Source organism: Leucoraja erinacea, chromosome 10 (genome assembly GCF_028641065.1).
Source record: "Leucoraja erinacea ecotype New England chromosome 10, Leri_hhj_1, whole genome shotgun sequence".
Lineage (NCBI taxonomy): Eukaryota > Metazoa > Chordata > Chondrichthyes > Rajiformes > Rajidae > Leucoraja > Leucoraja erinaceus.
In genome coordinates, this window is record NC_073386.1 from 17,583,980 (window position 1) to 17,609,731 (window position 25,752).

Below are 25,752 nucleotides of genomic sequence, written 5' to 3' on the forward strand. Positions count from 1 at the left end.
AATGGCAGACACTAACTGGTCATTATCTGCTCTTCCTGTTTCCACCAAATAATCAAAATATGCAATGATTCATCTTCCCTGATGACAGATAGAGCAGAATAGTGGTGCAGCGGTAGAGTTGCTGTCTTATAGAGCCGGGGACCTGGGTTTGATCCTGACAACAGGGTACTGTCTGTACGGAGTTTGTACATTCTCCCTGTGACTGCGTGGGCTTTCTCCGGCTGCTCTGGCTTCCTCCCACATTCCAAAGACGTGCAGATTTGTAGGTTAATTGGCTCTGTAAATTGCCCCCAGTGTGTAAGATAGAGCTAGTATATGAACTACTGTAGTTCATATATAGTACATGGTTGATCGCTGGCTAGTGCAGTCTCGATGGGTCAAAGGGCCTGTTTCCATGCTGTTTCTCTACACTGTACTAAACAAAGATATTTTCTTTATACTTGTATGCTATCTGTACCCCCACCTCATTAATCTATTGTGATACATATTGCCAATCCCTATATAAGGGATGTCATGATGACTATAAGGCTGATATCTAGCAGTGAAACATCAAAACTGACTGATCTTCAATGTTGATAATATTTCCAAAGAACATAGTTCTCCTAACTGATCTCAAAGTTGCTAAATTTATATTAGAGAAGCACAGAAATGTTGAATAAAGGTAAACTTCTGCTTTGGAGAATTGGAGAACTGGAGAACTCTTTAGTTCTTTAGCAGAACCTGTGTCAAAGGAACAGCTCGAATATGGATTAACTGGCTGGCTGAGTAAATGAAAGGAAGCAGATCACAATGTAATATATGAAGTGTCTCCTAGTAAAAAATAATGACAAATTGGCCTGTGCTAATGCATAGTCAGGTTTCACAGCCTAAATCCCTTCCAATTCTATCATGCAAAGCAACATTCAGATTTAAGCCATATCAGAAAATTCAGAAGGAAGAATTAACGGCAACTTTATGAATAGGAAGGAATGAATAGATTTTACCCACCCATGTCGCCAATGAGTTAGCAGTAACATTATAACTGAGCAACTTTATGAATAGGATGGTGGTTTAAACCGAAGATAGACACAAAAAGCTGGATTAACTCAGTGGGTCAGGCAGCAACTCTGGAGAAAAGGAATAGGTGACGTTTTGGGTAGAGACCCTTCAGATTTTATGAATAACTGAAAAACCACGATTAATATCAGAGCATATTGTAATTGATACTCAGTACTTTGTTGGCCGATCAGCTGCTTGGTGGAATCCAGCTTTACCGTCTGGGTTTGATGTTACTTTAATCCTCCTGGATCAATATTTTATTAATTATTCATGTGCTCAATTGCCTCAGTTTAAAGCTTTGACTCAAGTAGAAGCGCTGTTGTTAAATTAGTTTTGTATTTGGTGCATCTTATGCCACACTGCAAAATTAGTGTGGAGGCTGAGGGAAAAAAATCCCATCTGATCTATGTGCTTATGGTTACATTTTCCAACATTTGTTTCAAAGTTTGGACATGCAGGGCAAAGCTGTCAGTAAAACACTGGTTAAGCTCATTGGTTCTAATTGATGGAGGTGGGGTTGAATAATGATCCATTTACAGTCTGGTTCAGAGCTGGCACTGAAAGGAGGAGTTAAGAAAGAGTACTGCATCTTAGAATATTACTGACCCGATTGCCTTTTACTTTGCAGTTGGTCAATGCGGTGAGCAGAGGATTCCTCAAAATATGATTGCCACCTGATTGAATTAGGAGAAAATCCCTCTTCAAGGCAGAAAGTATCGTATAGCAGTCTGGCCGATTATAACGCACATGTGCTTTAATGGTAAGTACCTCTTTTACAATTAAGTTTTGTTAAAATCCTATAAGACGATATTTTTCGAGTCCCTAACCATGATTCAGTGTTATTGGAAAGCTTATTCCTCAATGAGGTATGAGGGCTTACTTCTTTAATGAGGTATAAACATGTTGACTTGGCGAGGCCTCCAGCACAATCAAGGATGAGTCTCACCTTGGTCGTTCACTTTTCTCCCCTCTCCTATCAATCAAGGGGTACAGAAGTATGAAAACACACCCTTCCAGATTCAGGGGCAGTTTCTTCCCAGCTGTTATCAAGCAACTGAACCACCCTATCACCAACTAGAGCGCGGCCTTGACTTAACCTCATTGGAGACTGTCAGACGATCTCTAATCAGATGTTACTGGATTTTTTCTTGCAGTAAATGTCATTCGCTTTAACCTGTATCTCTACACTGTGAAGAGTTTAATTTTAATCATGTGTAGTCTTTTCACTGACTGGATAGCACGTAACACTGCACCTTGGTACATGTGACAATAATAAACTAAACTAAATGTAGTAGTTGATACATCTGTCAATGAACATTGATAATCATTGTAGGATCAAACACTCTCCGGCACTCACGCTAGTATGGCCAGTAAAAGTAATGTCCAGGGAATGGCACATGATTTGAGATTAAGTGACATTCTATCGTCAGTCTTGTCACCTTGAACATAGAACATAAAACAGTACAGCACAGGTACACACTCTTCGATCCACAATGTAATTGGCGAACAAATTAAAGTAATCTCCTCTGCCTGCATGTGATGCATATCCCTTCATTCACTGCACATCCATGTGCCTGTCTAAAAGCCTCTTCAATGACACTATCGCACCTGCCTCCTCCCTCATAACAGCATCATTATAAAAGATCTTACGGTGCTAATCGGAGCAGATAATTCTTGTATGTTCCTGGTCAACAGTTTAGTTTAGTTTAGAGACAGATGGTGGAAACAGGCCCTTCGGCCCGCCAAGTCCGCACCGACAGTCACCCATTCACTAGGTCTAAGTTTTTTTTAACTTTGCGTATCCTACACACTAGGGGCAATTTACAGTGGCCAATTAATCTACACGCCTGCACATTTTTGAAATGTGGGTGGAAACCAGAGAAAACCCACGCAGTCACCGTGAGTACGTACAAACTCCGCACTGTCAGCACCTGTAGTCAGGATTGACCCCGGGTCTCTGGCGCTGTAAAGCAGCAACTCCAAGGCTGTGCCACTGCGCCGCCCTTGTACTTTTCACGCAAACAGCTGATTTACCGCTTATTCCATTCAATCGTTGGCAATAGGACTGGCTGTGTGTAAATTAGCCGCTTTAGTGGATGACAAAACAACAGTTCCTATGCTTCCAAAGTAATTTGTCGCAAAGAAAGGCAGTGAGCGTTTGATGAGAAAGGAAATATAAATGCAAATTCCTTCCCCTACCCAGAAAGATCTGGATTCTTTCCCAGATTAAAGACTTCTAATAAAATAAAAAAGATGGAAACACAAGATAGGCCAAATATAGGAACAGAAGCGGCTTTTATAATCACTGGTTGGATCTCAGATAACGACCTATAGAATACTGCTCTCCCTTATTTGCATGTGAATAGCACAGACTGTCTCAATATAAGTCACCCTGCAGGCCGGGATTCCAGCATGTAGCACAGAGATACGCAGATTGGTCTGTGCACCAAGTTCCAACATTATGGTCCCGACGTTTATGAGAAGGTGGGAAAGGAGGGTGGGGGTGGGGAGTGAAAAGGCCAATCAACCCAGCGCAGACTCATTTTTCATGGCAGGTGGCCTCACTAACACACTACTGTCATGTTTTCAACATGGAAACATCCGAAAGGACATCCTGTTTTGGCTAGAATGAGCATTAATAGCAGGCAGCTGCACATTGTGTCTCTTGTGGAACTTAGAGGGGGAATGGTCAAGAGTTCAGGGCTAGGGTGAAAGGGGAGCTGATGATTAGGGCTGTGGCTAGACTATGATGGAAATAGCGGTGGGGGGGAGGAGCAGGTAAAAGCCTGCTATCAGCAAGGGGCTCCCCTGTGATTATGTGAAGAGGCAACCTGTCATTGGGGGGGGGGGGGGGGGGGGGGGGGGGGGGGGGGGGGGGGGGGGGGGGGGGGGGGGGGGGGTCTGGGATCAAGGGGAAGAGAGGCTGTTGGGCAGATCTTGTTTGAAAACCCTTAATTTCCTCCATGCTTCCACAGAGCTGATCAGCCACTTCTCTTGGGGGGGGTGGCGGCAGCCCCTGACTTCTTTTCACTGCTGTGTTCTGAGATCCATTGATAACCCATGCAGTTAGTTTCAGACCAACATTGCTGGGGCACCACAGCTCTGCTCTCCACGGTACGACAATCAGACGGAATATTCATCATCGTAAAACATATGCATATACGACTAGGAGTAAGTGCAGGCCACCTCCTCCACCATTCAAGAAAACGATCACTCGATGATTATAACCTCAATGTCACATTCCCGCATACTCCAGGTAATCTTTCACTCCCTTGCTTCTCAAAGGTCTACTTCAGCCTTAAAAATATATGAAGTCTCTTTTCCCACTGCCCTTTTAGGAACAGAGTTCCAAACATTCATGTTTATACGAGAGGAAGAATTTATTATTTTTAGGGGGTGACCCATAATTTTAAAACAACAATATCAACTTCTCGATTTTTGCTTCTAGATTTTTGATTATCTCCAGTTCATTTCTCAGCCACTGTAAATTTGCACCCTCTGGTCATCAACTCTGCTGCCACTGGAAGCAGGATGTCCTTATTTATTTTATCAACCGTTACATGACTTTGAGTTCCTTTCACAAATCTCTTCCTTGACCTATCATGGTCCATGAGGTACAAGCCGGTTTCCTCAGTTTCCCCACATAACTGGCCCTCTACCCATTGTACCCATTAATCAATCTCTCAGCACATTCCCCGAGGCTGTCGAAACTTCACTGTTCCAAACGGAATGCGATTGTCCAAATTAATGTTTTGTAAAATTCATTACATTGTCCTACTTTGTTTAATGGAGCCATCTGCTTTTTATGCAACCACCATCATAGCTTGTTGTGGCGCCTTCAAAAATATCCAACTCCTTTTTTCTGGAACTTCTTTTAGTTTAAAGATACAGTGGGGAAACGGGCCCTTTGGCCCACTGAGTCCGCACCAACCACTGATCACCCTGTACCCATTAGCACTATCCTACAAACCAGGGACAATTTACAATATTTACCAATGCCAATTAACCTACTAACCTGTACATCTTTGGAGTATGGGAGGAAACCAGAGCACCCAGGGAAAACCTACACAGTCACGAGGAGGATGTACACACTCTGTGCAGACAGCACCCGTAGACAGGATCAAAGCCTGGTCTCTGGCGCTGTAAGGCAGCAACTCTACCGCTCTGCCACCGTGCCACCCCAATCTCTTTAAATTATGCCATTTCATTCACAATATCTCTCCTTATTCTTCCTACAAAAGTCATGCTTCAAAATGTTCCTTGTTACATTTCATTTATCAGGAATCTGTTCTTTTCACTATTCTGCTTATTTGTATTACTGTCCTCCTTGTTCCTTGGTTATATTTCTGAGTTTTATGCTATATATAGACTTTAAAATTATGCCTGATTTCCGCACTTATAGATCATTTGCACATGCCCAAATGAAAACAGTGTTTCCTTGTTGCTCTTCAGAGCACTCTTCCGCACATTCATTAGACAGGATTGACCCATAGAAAATAGGTACAGGAGTAGGCCATTCGATCCTTCGAGCCAGCACCGCCATGATCAATAGATGATCATCCAAAATCAGTACCCCATTCCTGCTTTCTCCCCATATCCCATGTTTCCGTTAGCTCTAAGAGCTATATCTAACTCTCTCTTGAAAACATCCAGTGAATTGGCCTCCACTGCCTTCTGTGGCACAGATTTCCATAGATTCACAACTCTCTGGGTAAAAATGGTTTTCCTCATCTCAGTCCTAAATCGTCTACCCCTTATTCTACTCCTTAGACAGGATCACAGCAGGGGACGAGGAAAGAGTGTTTGATGGCACTGGGCCAGTGCTCGCTAGAGTTTAGAAGGATGAGGGGGTACCTCATTGAAACTTACCGATTCGTGAAAGGCATGGATAGAGTGGATGTGGAGAGAATGTTTCCACCAGTGGGAGAGTCTAGAACCAGAGGCCATAGCCTCAGAATAAAAGTACGTACCTTGAGAAAGGAGATGGGGAGGAATTTCACCAGTCAGAGGATGGTGAATCTGTGAAATTCATTGCCACAGAATGCTGTGGAGGCCAAGTCAATGGATACTTTTAAGGTGGAGATTGATAGATTCTTGATTAGTATGGGTGTTCAAGGTTATGGGGAGAAGGCAAGAGAATGGGCTGAGAGGGAAATATAGATCAACCATGATTGAATGGCGGAGTAGACTTGATAGGCCAAATGGCCTAAATCTGCTCCTACAACTGATGAACTTATGAACATAAATAAGGTTAAATTAAATTGTTTGTATTTCAATGCTGGAGTCCTGACAGGTAAGGCGCATGAACTCAGGGCACGGATGGGTACGTACGACTGACACGTTATAGACATTGTGGAAAACTGGCTAACGGCAGGACTGGGCAGGTAGCTCAATGTTCCATGTTACAGGTATTACAGGTGGGATAGAGGTGGGGTAAAAGAGGAGGGAAAGGTGCTTTATTGATTAAGGAGCACATCACAGCAGTAGTCTGAGATGACATTACTGAAGGATCACCTAACTATGTGGGTAGAGCTGAGTAATAAAAAGGAGATGATCACCTTATTGAGATTATACTATAGGTTCCCAAATATTCAACGGGAATTAAAAGAACCAGTATCATAATGTGATAAAGCAGAATTTGGCCATTCGGCCCATCAAGTCTACTCCATCATTCAATTATGGGAGATATATCTCTCCCTCCTAACCCCATTCTCCTGCCTTCTCCCCATAACCTCTGGCATCTGTACCAATCAAGAAATATGCTGGGAGATTGCAAACAATAGGGTTGTCATTGTAGAGGATTTTAACATCCACAATATAGAATGGGACTGCCATCGACCCAAGGCTTTAGATGGGGGTGGGATTTGTCAAGTGTGTTCAGGATAATTTCCTTGGGCAATAGGGCAGGGAAAGTGAATGAGGTGTCAATGGGTGAGCCTTTTGTAATCAGCAACCCCAGCTTTAAAATAATAATGGATAAATGCTGGTAAACAAGTTAAAGTTCTAAATTGGGGCAAGGCCAACTTTGATAGTATTAGTCAGGAACTTGCAAGAGTTGATTGGGATAAGCTATTTGCGGACAAAGGAATGTCCAGAAGTGGAACGCTTTTAAAAATGTCGCAATAAAATTTAAATGTATGCATGTTCCTGTTAGAGTGAAGGGAAACATAGGAAAGGCAGGTAGGAATAAAGAACCTTGAATGAACCCCCTGTGAGTGACATTGAGACTCTGGTCATGAAAAAATAAGGAGGCTTGGGTCAGGAAAAGGCAGCTGAGATCAAATGTATCCCTGGAAGAGTTTGGGGATTTAGGGAACATACTGAAGAAGGAAATCAGAAGCCCATGAGAAAGCTCTGGCAGAAAAGATTGAGGAGAATAAAGTATCATCATCGTCATCAGAATACAAAGACATTTTTGTAAAGAGCTTAATCTTATAGTATTGTAAGGGACTAAGGATAACTAGAGAAAGAATAGGGCCACTCAGAAATCAAAGTGGCCATCAATTTGTGGAAACGTTGGAGATGGGCAGAGTCCTCAATTAATATTTCTCCTTTGTTTTTACTGGGTAGAAAGACGAAGACTAGGGGAATTTGGAAAGTTAATGGAGCTACAGATATCTTCATTTAAAAATCATTTGGACAGATGAATCAGAAAGGTTTAGAGGGATATTGGTTGGCACGGATAGGCTGGGCGGAAAGGTCAGTTGCACCACTGTATGATTCGATGACTATGATTCTATGATCTTATTACAAATAGATCTATTATAGAGATAAACCTAAATGCAAAGCAGTATCCTCCCATTAATCATCTCAAGTGTGGCATTATGCCATTCTCAGAGGTGTGACATTTTAAATTATTCCATCAGTCAACGTTTTGATCACAGTTTGCCAGTTTTATGTCTCATTGTACTAAAATTGTATTAGTTTCACACCTAATAGAAGCTGCCCAAATTCCTATCATATACAGCCCTTAATAACTGGAAAGAAATTTCATCCCGTGAGTATGCCCTGAACTGACATGCCCATTAACTCTTTCAGCACCAGTTCACTATGTTTATCAGTCTTAAGAAAATGACTGCTGGATTTGATCACGGAGGCCCATTCACCTGGTTATGCTATAGAAGTATTGCAGAAGCAAAGTAATTTCAATCAATTTTCTCTGTTGCAGACACAACATTTGAAGGAAGGATTCATCCACACAATGTCTGATCTTCACTCTAATGTGATCCCTGGAGCTGCACTTGCACAATGATGGATCCAGTATCTCTTGGTAAGTTGTAAATGTGTGTTGTGTCTCAAACGACGTTTCAGGGCAAGTTTTCCAGGTGAGTTCCTGAACAGCATCTCGATTGTGTTTGTCATCAGAGGCGTGTACACTTTATCCCTAAAGGGGCAGAATTCAATCTGAACATGGCTCTACAAATAGGTTCTATATTTCACACCCCATCTTTCTTCTTTATTACATTCAACATCAGCATCCTATTATCTCAATTTAACCTCCAGCATAGTTACAGATCCTTTGATCCAACGTCCATGCCAACCAAGATGCCTTATCTACGCTATTCCAATCTGCCGGTGTCTGCCCCATATTCCTCTACAACTTTCATATCCAAGTTTGGTATCTTATGTTCATACCTCATCTGGTATCTATACAGATGTCTTTTCAATGTTGTTGTAGTCCCTACCTCAACTACCTCCTCTGGTAGCTTGTTCAGTGTAGCCATTACTTTATGGATAAAAAAGTTGCCCCTCAGGTTCCTATTAAACCTTTCCCCTTTCACCTTAAACCTATGTCCTTTGGGTTCTTGGATAAAAAGACTGTGTGCATTCACCCTGACTATTCCGCTCATGATTTTATACACCTCTATGAGATCACCCCTCAGCATCCTGTGTTCCAAGAAAGGAAGTCCTCTTGTTGGGAAATGCCACTGAAATGAAGAGGCTCCGGTTTGGTGACATTGAGATGATGTTAATAGCTATCTTTCTACAACACGCCAGTCATTGCAAAAAGTGATCTTCTTTTGTTCACTTCTATAATCACTTCCTCTTGCTGCGCTTCAACAACAAAAGCTTCTTTTTTTAGCCCTTCGCTCTCATAAGTATATTTTTAGAAATCGCCAGACGGACAAAGATAAATGGCATCATACAGTGCCTTTCGCATTCTTGCTAGTCACATGATGCACTGATAAGGAAGTTCTGACTTGCATCATAGAGCACTGAAATAGGTCATTTAGCTACTTGGCCTGTACACACCACTTGAGTCCCTTTCTTTTCTTCCCCATCTAACTCAACTAGTGTAACCAATGATTCTCTTTGTCCTTGTAAGCTTCTTAGATCTAGTTTGGTTTAGAGATACAGCATGGAAACAGGCCCTTTGGCCCACCGATTCCACGCCAACCATCGATCGTACGTACACTAGTTCTATGTTATCTCATTTTCACATTCTACACACCAGGGGCGATTTACAGAAACTAATTAACCTACAAACCTGCAGGTCTTTGGAATGTGGGAGGAAGCCAGGGTACCCGGAGAACACCCATGTGGTCACAGGAAGAACATGCAAACTCTGCACAGATAGCACCGGTAGTGAGGATCGAACTCGTGTCTCTGGCGTGTGAGGCAGCAACTCTAGACAATAGGTGCAGGAGTAGGCCAGTCGGCCCTTCGAGCCAGCACCGCCATTCACTGTGATCATGGCTGATCATCCCCAATCAGTACCCCGTACCTGCCTTCTCCCCATATCCCTTGATTCTGCTGTCTTTAAGAGTTCTATCTAACTCCCTCTTGAAAGCATCCAGAGAATTGGGCTCCACTGCCTTCTGAGGCAGAGAATTTCACAGATCCACAACTCTCTGGGTGAATTGTTTTGCCTCATCTCCGTTCTAACCCTTATTCTTAAACTGTGGCTCCTGTTTCTGGACTCCACCGTCATTGGGAACATGTTTACTGCCTTCAGTGTGTCCAATCCCTTAATAATCTTATATGTTTCAATAAGATCCCCTCTCATCCTTCTAAATTCCAATGTATACAAGCCCAGTCGCTCCATTCTCTCATCCTATTAACATATGACAGTCCCGCCATCCCGGGAATTAACCTTGTGAACCTACGCTGCACTCCCTCAATAGCAATAATGTCCTTCCTCAAATTTGGAGACCAAAACTGCACACAATACTCCAGGTGTGGTCTCACCAGGGCCCTGTACAACTCTACTGCTGTGCCACTGTGCCACCCATCTATTTTTACTACTTGTCACAAGCCTCCTCATGATTTGGATGTTCTACAGTTGCACTGTTTCCTGTGGACAAAGAACTTCTTCTGAATTCTCTGTTTGATTTTCACGCATGCTGCTTGCATTGACAGTCTCTGGTTTTGCTGTTTCCTTTCAATGCCACAGGAGATACAGAAACAGATCCACTCTATCTCCTATTGCTGGGGTGCAAAATTAGTTCCAGCATACTGGGCAATGCAAGTATGTATGCTGCCGGAGTGAGTGATGTTTTCCTGTTCATTGTTAAATTCTTTATTGCACAATGAGCACCTGGTGGAAGGACATGTAGGCACTCAATGTCAATCAGCAGGCTTGGCATGTTATAATGCGATAAAATTGAACTTCAACTCTCCACTTAAGCTCCGCTTGTAACCTTGAACATCAGCAGGAGCCTTCCCTAACAATAGCCGTTCAGCTCGACTAGATTTATTTACAGATCCCTCCCCGGTTTACGACAGGATTCTATTCCTGAGAACTGCTCATAAACTGAAGAGATCGTAACACAGAAATGCAGCCACCCGATGGGATATTTATTTAAAAACATAGGCCAAGCAACTAGGGTGCTTAACTCGAACATTTAGATTTTCATTGTTGTTTGCAGGAAAACTCCCGTCCACCGTCATTAAGGTCCGTTCTCTATACAGAATAAAGGGCAGTTTGTTGCATAAATATCGAACATGTAGGATCCCAAACTTGCACTTGAGTCCCAAACACAGTTCCGACGTGGCAGAAGATGTGCACAGTCCTACAGCAGCCAGCAAATCCATCCCGTCTGTCTCCCACATGCTTGATCATATACACAAGTTGTCCATGAGTTGGGGGTTCCTAACCTGTGGAAGAACATTATATAGGTTCTCAACAACTTATAGACCCGTTGCTGGTTTGTTTTCACACTGCCTGTTGTAAATAATTCAATGATGTTTAATGGTATTCTCACCTTCACATGTTATAGGAGTAGAATTAGGCAATTCGGCCCTTTGACTCTACTCCGCAATTCAATCATGGTTGATCTCTGCCTTCCTAATCCCATTTTGCTGCCCTCTCCATAACACCTTGACACCCGTTCAAATCATGGACTGGATTTCTTTATGTTGCTTTATTACAGGTAGTGCCGTATAAGGTGCTGAAAGGAGTTTTTCCTTAACTTCAAGGTTTCTGTAAAAACTTGTGCTCCTGAACCTGGGCAGCAATACTAGGCTTTTGGTGGGCTCGACGGGTCCAATGGCCAAATTCTACTCTTATAACAAACAAGCTCCTGGAGGAACTCAACTGAGGGTGGAAAGGAATGGTCAATATTTCAGATCGTATCACCTGCATCAGGACTAGGAGTGGAGAGGGGAGATAGTGAGTAGAAAGAGGAGAGGAGGAGTGGTGAGACAGAAGGGCATAATTAGACATTTCCTGTGTTCAGTTTTATTGGGATAATGAGCAGATGTCTCAGGACATAGGGCATGCTGTTAAAACAAGTAAGGAAGAGAAGAGAAGGACTCCCAGCAGAAGGTCATAACCATTTACAGAGCAATGGGAGCAGCTCTTATACCTGAACGTTTGTGAAGAACAGTGTGTGAGATACTTCAGTAAGCAACTCTAAACTGGCATAACAGAGCTCTCATAACTGGTGTCCGAGCTTCTGTTGCAGCACGCAGACATTGGGCGGAGTTACCCACATTGGAAATGATGGACTCCTGGCATTGCACAAAGAGTCATGCAAGATGACATATGTATTCTACCATCTTAATTAACACTGTGTGCTTGTGTTAGCACAGGCACTTCTGTGCGCAATCAGCCTTTTTCCTTGGGTTTCCCTACTAAAGTGCTCATCTGTTCCCTCCACAGCTGACCTAGCACGATCACCCTCCTTCCCCTCTGCTTCTGGCTGCAAGTAGCTGATGCCCAGAGGCTCAACAAACACAGATCCTAACTCAAGACCAACCTTTAAAGTACACACAGCGCGCTGATAGCAGGGATGTTAAGCTGACTCCTACTGTATTTTTATCTTTTCTCTCCACTTGTTTCTCTACCAGCTGCCTTTGCAAGGTTGCGATTCTTGGTCAGCTGAAAACTGAAAAACACAAGATTTGGGTTGTGATGCTAAGAGTTGGTGGCTAGGGGAAAGGAAAAGGGCTATTTCTACAACATTGGCAGCTTAAACATCAGAAAAGATTGTGCAATGAAGAGGAAATGTGATGTGAGGAGATGAGGTTAGAGAATACCATCATTTTTATGGCGTCAGCCTTGCTTTAGGTCAGACTGAATAATGACCTGCAAATAGGCAAAGCATTAATTCCTCCATTGCACTAACATGAAACAGTCAGAAGATAGACACAAAACGCTGGAGTAACTCAGCGAGACAGGCAGCATCTGTGGAGAGAAGGAATGGGTAAAGTTTTGTGGCTGGACCCTTCTTCAGATCAATCTTCTTCAAATCAGTATAACTTCTTAGTTATGGTATTATCTTTGTAAATCATCTTTTCCACCCATTCCAATGTTTCAAAGTGGTACAACTGCCCAATATATTTAAATCTTGTTCAAAGCGAGGTTTGATACAAGTTTGGCATCACGTCCGTGCTGTTCAATTTTAAGAACATATGACAATACAGCACAGAAACAGGCCCTTCAACCCACATTGTCCATACTGAACACAATGCCAAGTTAAACTAATCACCTCTGCCTACATATGATCCATATCCCTTCATTCCCTGCATAACCGTGTGCCTATCCAAAAGTTTATTGAATGCCACCATCATTTCTGCCTCCACTACCACCCCAGGCAGCACGTTCCAGACACCCACCATCTCTGTGTAAAAAAACTTGTCCTGCACATCTTGTTTAAAATTTGCCCATCTAATCTTAAAGATTTGCCTTCAAGTAATTGACATTTCCACCCTGAGAAAATGGTTTTGACTGTCTACCCTCTCTACTCCTCTCATAATTTTATATACTTCTATCTGGTACCTTAGTTGGTACACGTGACAATAAACTGACCTTTGAATCTTTGGGTCTCCCCTCAGCCTTTCAGAGCAAACAATCCATGTTTGTCCAATTTTCAGTCGTTGATGCACGGTTTTCTTTTATTACAATCTTACTGACATTCCTACACTCCTATCTTACATTCCAACCTTACACTCCAAAGACGTACAGGTTTGTAGGTTAATTGGCTTGGTATAAGTGTAAATTTTCCCTAGTGTGTGTAGGATAGTGTTAATGTCCAGGGGTCGCTGGTTGGAGCGGATTTGGTGGGCCGAAGGGCCTGTTTCCGCGCTGTACCTCTAAACTGTAATCTAAATCTAAAAAGCCATTTGTGGATGTGTATTCCAAGAACCCTTTGATCTTCTGCATTCTAATTTTCCAAATAATACGCTCCTTATTTTTCCTTATCAATAACAAAAACATTTTCTAGTCATATGCTCATACTGCATGTTTATTTATTTACTTCAGTCTTCACCAGTGAGTCCGACTGTTTCTTCCCAATTTTTTATCATCGACAAATTTGGTAATTCGGAAGTCTAAGTCATTAATTTTAGTTGTGGTAACCGCTAATCATAGTACTATTTTTTGCGGGACACCCTTTCCCGCGTTCTGGTACTCTAGAGAGGACATAGGTTTAAGGTGAAGGTGAAAGATTTAATAGGAATCTGAGGGGTACCTTTTTCACACAAAAGATGGTGGGTGTATGAATGAGCTGCCAGAGGAGGTAGTTGAGGCTGGGACTATCACAGCGTTTAAGAAACAATTAGATAGGTACATGGATAGGACAGGTTTGGAGGGATATGGGCCAAGCGTAGGCAGGTGGGACTAATGTAGATGGGACATGTCGGTCGGTGTGGGCAAGTTGGGCCGGTTTCCATGCTGCATGACTCTATGACTTTATAACTCTATGTAGTTATCATTTACCCCACTCTTTATTTTCTGTCTTCAAGACAGCTAGAAATATTTTCCCCAACATTGTCAAACAATCCTAGCAATGACTCTTAACACTGGGGCCATGAGCTAAGTTTTCCAAATCTGTACTGTCCCCTGCCCACTGTCAGCAAACTACTTTCTCTACCAAAATGTATTTGACAGTTGGTAAGCTACCCTGTGACCAGGAAATAGGACAATTTACCCCATCTGCTAGTTCATTTTTTATTTCCTGGGAAAATCAATGGAATTTATGTAGTTTATTTTACATAGCTCGTTGATTGGAAAATCAGTGCCATGGGTTAAACTACTTCCCCTTTTAATTTGCTCAACTCTACTTATTTTTTAGATAAAAATAATTATAACATTTCCTTTTCGTATGGGCAATTACAGAACTACGCACTTACATTCCTGATTAGAACTATCACATTTGATCAGTGCTGGTTGATACACCACTAATGTTAATGATGCATGTTTAAATAATTGCATGCCTTAAAATGCTGGGAATTGTCTGTTGCTTTCTGGATGCTGTTGTGCAGCTGATTTTAATTTCATGAGCAAAATAGAATTAACTAACAGTGCAGGCCGCAGGAGGTCACAAGGCTCTGTTACAAAATTACAGGCGGAAGGGTCTTTAATTTTGGGACTACTATGGACATTTCTCTTCTTAAAAAAAATAATCACAAATCTGGGAAAGCAGAACAGGCACAGAAATCCAGCACTAACTGCGTTAAAGGTAATTTCTAAAAATAACCGACAGCTCTTAAAAATATACCATCTTTTGAAGTCTAGGCCAGGCTGAGGAGTGTTTATGCTTGTGTTGTATAACGAGCAATGCCCATTTTTGGCTGCATTGACTGAAGTAGAAAGCTTGCATGAAAGGCTCCTCCTCGATCATTTCCAACTTAATGCATGTCTGATAATACTGCGATACTTTATTTTTAACCGGTGACATGACTGTTTCAGGAAACTCTCTCCTCATCACCCACCCATTACTGAAAAGTTCTGATTCTGTGCTCATTGAATCGTATTTCCTCTTTGATTCAAATGGGCGATAATGTCTGTCATGCTTTTCCTGTCTACCTTAAACTGTAATGCAATTGCTTTCTTTCTTCCTTCAGCTTAATGCATCAGCGAGGCGCAGTGTTCATAACAATCTGTGTGCCCTGGTGAAATGTCAGCTTGGGGATGTCATTCATCATTTCACTGCTTTTAGCATCAATCCTAGCATATTCTGTAAATAATAGCTCTCTGTTGGCAGCAACAGTAAAGGTTGCAGTTGCAGAATTTTATAGCGTGTATAACTGGGGGGAGTAAGTTTACAGCAACAGCATACTTTGAATGATTATACACCTTCCAGACATGCCTTGGCCATCTGCCAGTTAACAACAGACACTCCTGTTTGTGTTATTTTGACTCTCTGCTCCATTTGTCTGTCTAATTTTTCTCCTCTGTCCCATATTCAACCTCACTGCTCTCGTTACCTTTCTTATTTCCTCCCTGTCCCTGACATTCTTCATTTCTATTGTGCACAGAGAACCCTGAGTGAACAGCACTGTCTATAATCCTGGACCAGGTCTTTTCTGAGTATTGATTTCCAATCTGAAACCTCTCCAAGTACAAGGAGCACAGCGCACTCACAGGTATTGTCTTTCACTGGAGACATAGCCCAGTGGAGGGAAGGGATTCCATGGCATTATTTGAAGGACATCCAGGAGAACTCTTCTGGGCAATGTTTGTCCATTGTCTAAGAAACTTAAGATTAAAAAAAAGATTATCTCGTCTTTCTTTTAGTTCAGTTTAGTTTAATTTAGGGATACAGCTCGGAATCAGGCCCTTCGGCCCACCGAGTCTGCGCCTTCCGGCGACCCCCACGCACTAGCACTCTTCCACACACTAGGGACAATTTACAATCTTTACCAAAGCCAATTAACCTACAGGCCTGTACATCTTTGGAATGTGGGAGGAAACCGGAGCACCCGTGGAAAACCCATGTGGTCACGGGGAGAACATACAAACTCTGAACAGACAGCGCCCATACTCAGGATCGAACCCGGTTCTCTGGCGCTGTAAGACAGCAAATCTACCGCTGCGTCACCGTGCCACAGTGATCTTTAATTGTGAATACTCACCTTGTGTAAATTATTCCAGCATTTCCTACAGTGACTACACTTCGTAACTATCATCGATAGTTGATAGTTGATTTTCTCAGATATCCCAAAGTGGTTCATGGGGAATAAGGTATTTTCGATGGGTATTTATTTCCTTTTTTCCTGCTTTTGTAAATTTTTTGGTTATGCTGGGGAATAAACATCCTAGTTCCTTTTCATGCTCCTGTAGTAATAAACCTTGTCTCTGTCTCCACATTGTCAACTCTTGCACTCAACTCAATGTGTGAGAATGGTACAATTAAAATAACTTCCAGAATCCACTTAAAGATTCTGAGAATAAACCTTTGCTTGCTTTGTTAGTGGTCTATAGACTGAGTCACATGCTGTTACCTGGGAATCACCTAATATTATCCTTGTATTATCCCTGCATCATAAATAATTATTCGGATAATTTAGCCTGTCTGTACTCTTTAGAGCAATGACAGTTGAAGAAGAGATCATGCAACTAAACAGATTATTTCTTTCTTATTGATAAATGAAAGGCAACAGGCCAAACCTGTTTCACAATCCACCCTGGAGTTTACCACAGAGGTAGGTTTGTACACCATTCACCTAGATTATATTCCAAAACATATCACAGAGCTGAAGAGGTAACACCAATTGCTTTGTGTTCCATATGCCAAACCTGTTGGGCAGGTGTGTGGTTTAACAAAATGAACATCTCTGCCATCGATCATAGTCATAGAGCTGGGAAACAGGCCTTTTGGCCCAACTTGCCCATGCTGACCAAAATACACCCACCTGCCTACCTGCATTAGGCCCGTATCCGTCAAAACCTTTCATACCTTTGTCCAAATGTCTTTTAAATTTTGTAGAGCACTTGCCCCAACTACATCATCAGGTAGTTCATGCCATATACCTGGCACTCTCTGTGTGAAAACGTTACCCCTCAGGTTCCTATTAAATCTTTCTCCTCTCTCTTTAAAACTGTCCTCTGTTTCTTGATTCGCCTAATCTGGGTGAGAGACTGTGGGCAACCGCCCTATCTTTTCCCTTCATGATTTTATATACCCCTATAAGATCACTCCTCAACCTCGTGCTTTCCAAGGAATTAGCCTGTCCAACCTCTCCCAGTAGCTCAGGCCCTCACGTCCTGCAACAGAAAATGCAGGAATTCTGATTAAGTTATCTCGTCACCCTGTTGATTTTCCATCTGTACCCAATCAAAACGTTAACATTTTAACTCCTTGATAAGATTGTTCCTGAATTTCCTGTATTCAAGAGGATCAGTGAGTGTATTGGTCTGACGATGGGTCTCAACCTGAAACGGCACCCATTCCTTCTATCCAGAGATGCTGCTTGTCCTGCTCCAGCATTTTGTGTCTATCCAAGAGATATTGGTGTTTGACAGAATTGTCAATGACACCTTCCAGCAAATTGCCACTGATTGGGAACAAGACCGTTGCTGTGGTTAATGACAAGAATGGAATTACCCCGCATTTTATGGATAAACCTGGGTGATATTCCACACTGTCAGTCAGATGCCTGGTTAGAGAAGCAGCTAGTTCAGACTACATGCCTGGTTGGAGAAACAGCTAGTTCAGACTACAAGTACTCAGCAGCCAAAATTTAAATCATCATATCCAACACTTAATGTCCTTGGCCCCTGTGTTGATGAATTATCTTTGTGTGTCACTCTCCCAGCCAATGCCCCTATTTTGCTAGTACCTGCCCATCTTCTTCTTTGTAGGTCCAAAGACAGGGAAACAAAAACTTGAGACAGAAATCTTAATCCAGACGTTGTGTGGAGAGCCTGTCAAAGACGGATTACTGTAGGTATTTGCCAGTTTGTTTCCATGTTACCTGATGTGTCTACATGACATATGAGAACATTATTCATTCTTAAGGTATTCACAAACGAATACCGCAAGATCATAGGCGCTGAGGTGCAATAGAGGGAAAATAAGATGCCCACGTCTTTTAGACATATTTTTGAAAAATTCTTAAAGCACACAAAGAAGTTGAAAGAAAATCACATGTAATTGATCCTATATAATATAATTTTATTTTAACAGTTTTTCACTTAAGCTCTTACAGTCTCTTACTGACCTGTCACATGTACGTAGTCGATGGTAAGATGGTCTGTTTTGTTTCTTTGAGGCATCGCACTGATTTGAAACGGATGACGGCTGTAATGCAGTGAGGCTTTCTCGGGAAAGACTGCTGTAAATCTCTCCAGAGATTTCTGAGAATCTCTCCAGAGATGCTGCCTGTCCCGCTGAGTTACTCCAGCTTTTTGTGTCTATCTTCTGTTTAAACCAGCGTCTGCAGTTCCTTCTTACACAAAGACTGCTGTAACCACTGCTCTCAGATCAGCACCTTCTTCCTATCTCTTTTATGTATTAACATTAAAATGAGGTACACCTTTATGGTTGAAATTTGTACAAATTGCTAAGGTCTTGTCTATATAAACGGGAGTGAGGGGGAGAGGCAATGCTTTGCACTAAATCAATCATTTGACAAAACTACCTTTGGCAGATTCATCGTGTGAAATTTCAACATTTATTATTCTGTTGTCATCACAATTGATTTAAAGCAAACCCTATCGCCCTTGTATTCCAAAGTAGAGATTCCCCCTGAGGGAGATCAGCAGAATGATAAAATAAACCTTTACCTCACCAGCAGCCCAGCTACTTTTACACTCTCTATCCTTTAGTTTAGTTTAATCAGGAGATATAGCGCGGAAACAGGTCTTTCTGCCCACCGAGTCCGCATTGACCAGCGATCCCCATACATCAGCACTATCCTACACACTAGGGACAATTTACAATTTTTACTGATGCAACTTAACTTACAAACCCATACATCTTTCGTATGTGGGAGGAAACCGGAGCACCCTGAGAAAACCCATGCGGTCACGGGGAGAACGTACAAACTCCGTACAGATAGCACCCGTAGTCAGAATCAAACCTGGGTCTCTGCCGCTATAAGGAGGCAGCACTACCGCTGCGCCTCCATGAATCCTTCTCCCAAAAGTAATGACATATGTTTACATTTCCAGTGGATGGGAAACAAGCATCACGAGAGTGGACAGTTAGCTCGCCAGCAGTTTTAGCCAGTGCTCATAAATATTTTGCACATAAACTAAAGGATTATCCTTTCAACTAGCACAGTTATAAATTAAATAGCGGTGATAATGATAACGATGCAAGCTGGGAGCGGATGGGAAGCATTATATGCATCACAGATACCTGATGCCTGCTGGTGTAGACACAACAACAAAAAAGTTAAGGTTTAGCAACAGGGAACTGAACATACCAATCAAAGGTTTAGGAATTGCTGCTCAGGAGTTTTTTTTTTTAATACTGTAGATCAATTAATCTTATGGGAAGTAGAATGTCATAAATGATGCAAAGACAGGTCCTTGTAGATTGATCATTGTTTGTTACTTCTGACTGCGTTAAAGCAGATATTTTGGGAATAATGGCAGTAAGGGTTTCAGAGAGAAACTGACATCATCTGGTCAGCTGTCTGCTTATTTCACTTTCAGCTAAAATTAGGCCGCCTCTGTAATATGTTAAGACATTATAAAGTTCCTCTTTATCATCATAGGCAAAGAGGAACTCCAGGTTGGCTCATAGGCAGTATTTGCCTTTCATGATATCATTGAGGTAGTATCTTTTCACATAGCTTTTAGAAGAAATTATTTCAAGATGCCTAGACGTGACAGTAGATGGCCAGAATGAGATGATGACTGGTTTGATTTGAAACTGGATTTCACACTATTTTGATTGTTAGACATGTGCTGCTTACAGATGGGTTCCTGGTAAAGGAGATCAGGAACATGGCCAAATAATGGAAAGGAAAATTAAGGTAATGTTGCTCTGACTTTATTCCTTGGAGTGCAGGAGGATGAGTGATGATCTTATATAGAGGTGTATAAGATCATGCGAGAAATAGATGGGGTAAATGCACAGAGTATTTCACCCAGAATAGGGGAATCGAGAACCAGAGGACATAGGCATAAGGTGAGGGGGGAGATATTGAATACGAACATGAGGGGTTGCTCTTTTTTTCCACAAAAGGTAGTGGATGTATAGAACGAGCTGCTGGAGGATGTAGTTGAGGCAGGTGCTATTGCAACATTTAAGAAACATTTAGACAGGTACATGGATAGGATAGGATAGGTTTAGAGTGATATGGGCCAAATGCAGGCAGGTGGGACGAATGTAGATGGGGCATGTTGGTCATTGAAGGGAAGTTGGGTCAAAGGGAATGTTTCCTCACTGTGCGACTCTATGAGTCTATAAAAAGTAAATTAGCCTGTTAAAGGCAGCGCTCCCCTGGCAGTCAAACCACAGCTACTCTGGAGCAAGGATGAGGGGTGAGGGAGAGGCCATTTGGATTTAGTGAGAGAGACCTGAATATTCCCATGAATGAACAAAGTGCTAGGAGGGGGTTGTTATGTGCTGGGGGACAGGGAGGCCCATAGAGGCTCCAGGAGGAAGAGTCTGGAAGGACGAAACTAGCTATATCCTCCAGGGCAGAAAATCTCCACTCTGTTAAGCAATGCAGATAGAAATGTAATGATATCACATGATTTTCCCAGGGCAATGCAGCCCCCATCCCCCACAGAGAATGGTTGGAGCACGTTATTGAATCAAGGGTTGATTCATTCTTGTTTAGTGCAGGTCAACCTGCTATAGAGGAAATGAGGACTTATGACATCATACCATAGGAGTCACAGGAGTACAATGAGGCCGTTCAGCCCATCGGATCTACTCCGCCATTCCATCATGGCTGATCTATTTTCCCTCTCAACCCCATTCTGGTTATCTGGGCTGGCTCAGTTAATTATTGGTGAACTACATTGGCGTTCAGGATTCGAGTTTGAATGAGTTATCTTTGCCTGGATTGAGGAATTTGATTTAAACATTTCCTCATGAACAATATTTATCAGTGAGCCTCTTATTGCGGTCAATGACATCCACCTCTGGTCAGCTGAGCGATGAGCATTTCCTTGTCTTTCTTGGTCCTCTTTCTCTTGCTGCTCTTCACCCAATGCCTCTTGTCCCTTAGGCTCAAGGTCTCAGTGTTGTTCTACCTAGGGCTGCAGAGACCCCCATCACAATGGAGTCCATGTACCTGGTTGACAAGTCATGCTGGTTTAATCCATTTAAAGTAAATGTCAAATATTCATCACTGACTTGCAGCACCATGGCACAGTGGTAGAGTTGCTGCCTCACAGCGCCAGAGACCTGGGTTCGATCCTGACCATAGGTGCTGCCTATACGAAGTTTGCACGAAGTTCTCCCTGTGACCGCCTGGGCTTTCTCCGGGTGCTCCGGTTTCCTCCCACTTCTATAAATCGTCCCTAGTGTGTAGATAGAACACTGTGTGGGTGATGGCTGGTTGGCATGGACTCAGTGGGCCGAAGGGCTTGATTCCACGCTGTATCTTTAAACAAAACTATAAAAAGATACCAGAAGAGGAGAAAAACACAGGACATTGAGGAGGAATTATTTCACTCAAATGGTAGTGAACCGTTTGAAACTGTACCCCAGATCAATATTTCTTCCCTTCTGTGGCAGACATGACAACAAAACACATCTTTTTTTCCCTTATTTTATTTTTCTTCTCTCTGGTGTGTTTCTTCCACTGCCCTGTGACCTAATGCATCTGATATGGAAAGTCGTGATTATTTCAATGAGGGGCAAGTGGAAATCTTTTCAGAAAGCTAATATTACTAACAAATTTTGCCAAGAATTTTCATGGGTTGTTGGCCAAGGTAGGAGTGCTCCTGGAAGATGCCACGTTGTTGGATCCTGGTCATATTACCTCAAATTGCTGCGTCGCAGTATTTAACTCTGGAGTGTAAAACGTGTACAAGGGTTATGCCTCATTGAGTTCCAGTCAAGTCAAGTCCACTGTCATATGCACCAGAATGGCGAGACAGAGGTACAATGAAGCTCTTGCCTGCAGCTGCATCCCAGGCACATAGATTCAGGCATCACACAAAACATAAACATTACACAGCTTTCTCAAGACAGTGAAAAGAAAAAAAGACGCAAAGTGCTCGAGTAACTGACATCAGTTATCAGAAGAATATTGGTGAGAGAGAAAAATAGATCCGCATGATCGAATGGCAGAGTGGAATTGATGGGACGAATGGCTGAGAAAGTAGTAGGTCATTTGGCCCTTCGAGCCAGCACCGCCATTCAATATGATCATGGCTGATCATCCTAAACCAGTGCCCCCCGTTCCTGCTTTATCCCCATATCCCTTGATTCCGTTAGCACTGACAGCTATATCTAACTCTCTCTTGAAAACATCCAGTGAATTGGCCTCCACTGCCTTCTGGGGCAGGGAATTCCACTGATTCACAGGCTTAATTTTTTTTATGGTCTTATGATCTTTTGAATCTCTATTCTACCTATTCCCTCATTCACATACATGCATTTTGCTTGCTGTTAAACATGTGACCTGATGAATTAATAATATCTCAGGAGTGACATGTTAGTATTATGTGAGTCTAGGTGAGGACTGTGGGAAAGACATTACAGCCCTATGACCTGGAGCGCTGCTATGGAGATGGATAAAACTGGTATCATCATGGTACCGACATCTCCCTGACAAGAGAATTAGTCTTTGGTGAAGTCCTAAGGTGCTGTAAGGACTATTTAATTAAAAAAAACTCATGCCTTTATGCAGGACTGCCTGGGGACTAAAATGATTAAATCTGTCAAAACCCGAGCTATGTTGTTCCTCTTTAACAACTTCAAAGGAATATTGCACAGAGTAATGTAAGCGTTTACCTTTGTGTGCAGATTCCAAGAATGATGGTAGTGGACCCTCGTTTCTGGCTGTTCAACTTTGATTCGTGCAAAATACTAGGTTGTTTCCTTGATTTGAAAATAAAGATGCATTGTCTTTGGCGATTCATTCTTTGGTTTACGCAACTTTCCCTGAAGTCAGTACTATTCTTTGTATGATTAAATAGTGATCACGCTGTTTTGTAATATGAGATATAATGAGGGGTTATGAGCAGAAAAATCCAACTGCCTTGTGTTTGCAACTCAGGGGTACAGTAGAAAGAAACCCAGGCCAGGGATAGCTCCGAGCGTGCAGCAAACCTCCATCATACTCTCTTGGTTAATTGTGATCTTTTGTTGGGGGTTTGAAAGTTCCATGTTGACCTTGCCCAATATTCATTGCTTGCATTAACATCCATTGCTTTGAATCACTGTAAAACTGTCACTCTCAAGAATTGTTCACTGATTAAATCTAAGTCCTTCAGTGCAGTTTGAGTTTTGCCATTTCATGATACCATCATGTCCATGACAATTGGGGAAGAAGGTACCTGAAAGAAAGTGAAGCCACACGCACATGTTACTAAAGCAATAACCCACATATCAGGCCAATTTCATAGCTGTCTTTTCATCCCAGGCCATAGTTATTATCTCCATAGTGCACAGATTGAAGAGATTAAGATCCTGCAATTATTCCTTGCATCTTAAATATTCTGTCACATATTCCTGGCATTGGCCTGACATTGAACAGATACACCAATTGGTGAGTTTGTCCTGCAACATCATTAGACCTGGCGCACACACACACACACAGTTTGCACCCAGCTCCTGTCTTGGTGTATTCCTTGCTCCTTAAACTTCAACAGCATCTGTGCAACTGGCCTCCCGTGAAGCAGGTCAGTACATGACCAGCAAACAGAGCACAAACAGCAGGCACTAAATCCCGCCGATAGACCAGCTGGAGGGGCATCTACAGCACAAACTCCCCAAATGTTTCCCATTATTTTAAATACATCGCTGTTCAGAGACACTTAGAAAAATTTTAAAGAATCATTTAAATATTTTTTAAAACATTGGCGGGTGGGGTGGCACAGTGCCTTACAGCACCAGAGACCTGGGTTCAATCCTGACTACTGGTGCTGTCTGTACAGAGATTGTATATTCTCTCTGCGACTGCATGGGTTTTCTCCGGGTGCTCCGGTTTCCTCCCACATTCCAAAGACATACAGGTTTGTAGGTAAACTGTCTGAGGTAAAATTGAAAAATTGTCCCTACTGTGTGGGATAGTGTTAGTGTACGGGGATCGCTGGTCAGCGCGGACTCCATGGGCCAAAGGGCCTGTTTCCATGCTGTATCATTAAAATAAAGTTAAAGAAAATACTTACCTTAATTTGATTTTTGTGAAGGGGTTGACCATGTTTATATAAATAGACCCTGCGGTATGTGCTATAGACTGGATTCAAAGCTATGGTGAGTCCAGGGGCAGATGTGGAAGTCTAGGGGGTTGCAAAGAGACTTGCCATCCACTCATAGCCATATCTGTCCCAGCATGTTGACAGTGTTGCAAATACTCTTCTATTATTTGCAATATTGAGCAAGATAATCCTGCTTTTCAAAAGAAAATAATAACAGTATCTGGATGTAGTACGCTGAAAAGATCTAGGTAGAGCATCAACTCAGCACTGGACAATTTTTTTACATTTTTATCAAGCCAATTAACCTACAAACCTGTACGTCTTTGGAGTGTGGGAGGAAACCGAAGATGTCGGAGAAAACCCATGCAGATCACGGGGAGAACGTACAAACTCCATACAGATGCACCAGTAGTCATGTTATGGAGTAGTCATATCCCTATGGAGAACCCGGTTCTCTGGCGCTGCATTTTGCTGTAAGGCAGCAACTCTACTCCTGCGCCACCATGACTGCTCTAAACTACTGCTGTGACTAAAACAGTAGTCATTGATTAGAACAGCTGTGAAATTCAGCAGAGGTCAAACAACATCATCCCTGCATCAAACCTCCCTAATTCTGTGATAATTCTGTATGTTTCAATGAGACCACTTCTCATTCAATAATTGGAGCAAGAGTTGTTTACTCTTGAAGTCATAGTCATAGAGTGATACATTGTGGAAACAGGGCCTTCAGCACAACTTGCCCACACCGGCCAAAAATGTCCCAGCTACACTAGTCCCACCTGCCTATGCTTGGTCCATATCCTGCCAAATCTGTCTTATCTATGTACCTGTATAACTGTTTTTTAAACGATGGGATAGTCCCAGCCTCAATTACCTCCTCTGGCAGCTTATTCCATATGCCCACCATCCTTTGTGTGAAAAAGCTACCTCTCGGATTCCTATTAAATCTTTTCCCCTTCACCTTGAACCTCTGTCCTCTGGTCCTCGATTCCTCTACTCTGGGCAAGAGACTCTATGCATCGTCCTCTCTTGTTGCAGCTGGTAGAGCCACTGCCTCACAGCGCCAGAGACCCAGGCCCGATCATGCCCTGGGTGCTGTCTGTGTGGAGTTTGCACATTCTCCCGATGACCACATGGGTTTCCTCTGGGAACTCCGGCCTCCTCTCACAACCCAAAGCCGTGCAGGTTTGTAGGTTAATTGGCTTCTGTAA

The 25,752-nt window shown here is 42.5% G+C and overlaps 1 long non-coding RNA gene across 3 annotated transcripts in view; it reads left to right on the forward strand.

The window, feature by feature from the left end:
• LOC129700851 (uncharacterized) overlaps nt 1-25,752 on the forward strand; it is a 92,800-nt gene that overhangs the window by 60,202 nt on the left and 6,846 nt on the right. For all 3 annotated transcript variants that reach the window (XR_008724111.1, XR_008724112.1, XR_008724110.1), the window contains exons 3-4: nt 1,667-1,798; nt 8,207-8,308. This is a non-coding gene — a long non-coding RNA (uncharacterized LOC129700851). The remainder of the gene's footprint in view (nt 1-1,666; nt 1,799-8,206; nt 8,309-25,752) is intronic.